Raw genomic sequence first — 2,197 nt, forward strand, 5'->3', positions numbered from 1 at the left:
GAGACACAATAAAAGAGGTGGACCCCGCCAGTGGTTTGCCGGTGGAGCCTAAGGATGTTGCCAAGGGGTACGGCAACCAACTGGCATGTATCCTCCGAGAGGTCGTCAATCTCAACGAGACGGACCTCCGAGCTGAGAACAAAGCGCCTTTGCGAGCCCAGCTCATTGCGAGGTTGCACGCACGATACAAGTTCCTAGGCGACTACGCCTCCAGTCATCAAACCAACAACATTGTGAACTCACAAGCCCTCCTGAAGTTCGCCAAACACCTCAGCAGCTATAAGTACATGGTGCGGAAGCTGATTGCTGAGGGCAAAGGTTTCGAAGAGGTCCACTCCGCCTTTCCGCATGTCTCCCAGGCGGACTTTGATGCTTTTGTGGCCAATGAAGAGCTACAAGCAACCAAGAATCGCAAGTTGTGGGGGAAGGAAATGCGGGAGCTTAACATCGGCAACCACAACCTTGGGAGCCGTGGGTACGAGGGAAAGGAGCCCTATTGGGCGAAGGAGGACGAGGCGTATGTAAATGCCGGCATTGAGAACCCCTGGCTCAAGTACAAGGACCCGCTTGAAAGAAGATTCATCAGGTCCCGGTACCATAAGAAGAAACTAACCGGGGAACTTGTCACGGACCCGAAGGTCGTAACCGACATAATTTGGTTCACGAACGACAAGAAGGTCCTGGCGTTGGAGAAAAAACTGGTAAGCAATTTACCAGTTTAATTAGATCAAGTATCGTTCATATAATAGTAGCAACATTTCTAAATGGTTCGCGTTTCTTCCGCAGGAAGAAGAAAGACAAAGACTTTCTCAATGTGACGAAGGCTCCTCCTCCCAGGCGTCGACGGGCAGGGTAGCCTGGGACAAGCCTCTCGTACGGGCGCTAAACATCGTTAATGAGCATTCACCGACGAGAAGGCCGCATAGAGGCCGTGTGGCTGGCGCCGGTACAGGCTACAAGCATGGTCACTACGGCTTGTCGTCTGCGGCCGATAAAAATGCGCGCAGTGAGAGGAAGCAGCGGGAGGCGGAGGAAATGAGGGAGTCAATCCTAGCCCAAGTCCAAGCTGGTTTGGTACCGCAACTCAAAGCTACGCTCGTACCTGAAGTCAAAGCTGAAGTCGCCGCTTCAGTCCAAGCAGATTTCGACGCTCTACACGCGTGGTATGAGGGTGGCAAACAAGGCCCCCCCCCCCCCCCCCCGAAAATGCAAGTGGTTAGCTTCGACGGCAGCAACTCGATGGCGCCGCCGTCCACCGGCAATGACAATGTTATAATGGAGACTCCTCCGACCGCCGGCAATGTCGCTGGTGCTAGGGATTCACCGTCCATGCTGGGTAGCAGCCCCTCCGTCACTTGCACGCCCGCTGCCGCATGAGCCGGCCCGTCGACATTAGCCGAGCTCAACGCCCTCACGGTAATTAACTAATGTGTACATCAAGTTAATATATTAGTTTCGTCATCCTTGCCCTCTCTCTAACGCCATACACATGTTCTCGCAGGCGCTCTCAACGCCATGCACCTTCCTGATGAGAGTAAACGGCGAACTCAAAGACGTCGCGAGGGGGTCCATCCTTCGGCCCCTGGATAAGAAGTGGCACACACGAGATATGGAGGATGACGTTTACCGGGTTGAAGTGGATCGGGCGTTACCGGGCTATGAGGATTTGTTTCCTCCTAATCAACCGCATGGTGCCGATGACGATAGCCCGTTGAATCTGGCCTCACTGAAGGGTTGGGTACTGCTATGGCCGAAGACCCTAATTAGGATCAACACCTACTCGGGGTCGACGACAAGCAAAGACAAGCACCTTGTGGCGCCACAGGTCAGCGTCCCTCCACGACAGCCAGCGGCGCCGGTGGTCATCGCCCCACCACAACAGCCAGCTACGCCAGAGGTCAGCGCCCCACCACAACAGCTAGCTGCGCCGGTGGTCAGCGCCCCACCACAACAGCCAGCGGCGCCAGAGGCCGAGGAATACGAACGTGACGACTTCCAATGGGATATTCCTACGTCTTCACAAGTTGTCCATGAGGATGCGCCGGCCTCGAAATATGTGTGCTCCAAGAAGCTGTTCGATTCTCAAGAAAAAGGCTGAGGAGGAAAATCCTGAGGAGGTCGCCGCCGCCGCCATCAAAAAGATGCTGAGCCCAAACACACTCCGTGCTACGGTTACGGCGATGGAAGATGGTCCAGT

This window comes from Lolium perenne, chromosome 2 (assembly GCF_019359855.2).
Source record: "Lolium perenne isolate Kyuss_39 chromosome 2, Kyuss_2.0, whole genome shotgun sequence".
Taxonomy (NCBI): domain Eukaryota; kingdom Viridiplantae; phylum Streptophyta; class Magnoliopsida; order Poales; family Poaceae; genus Lolium; species Lolium perenne.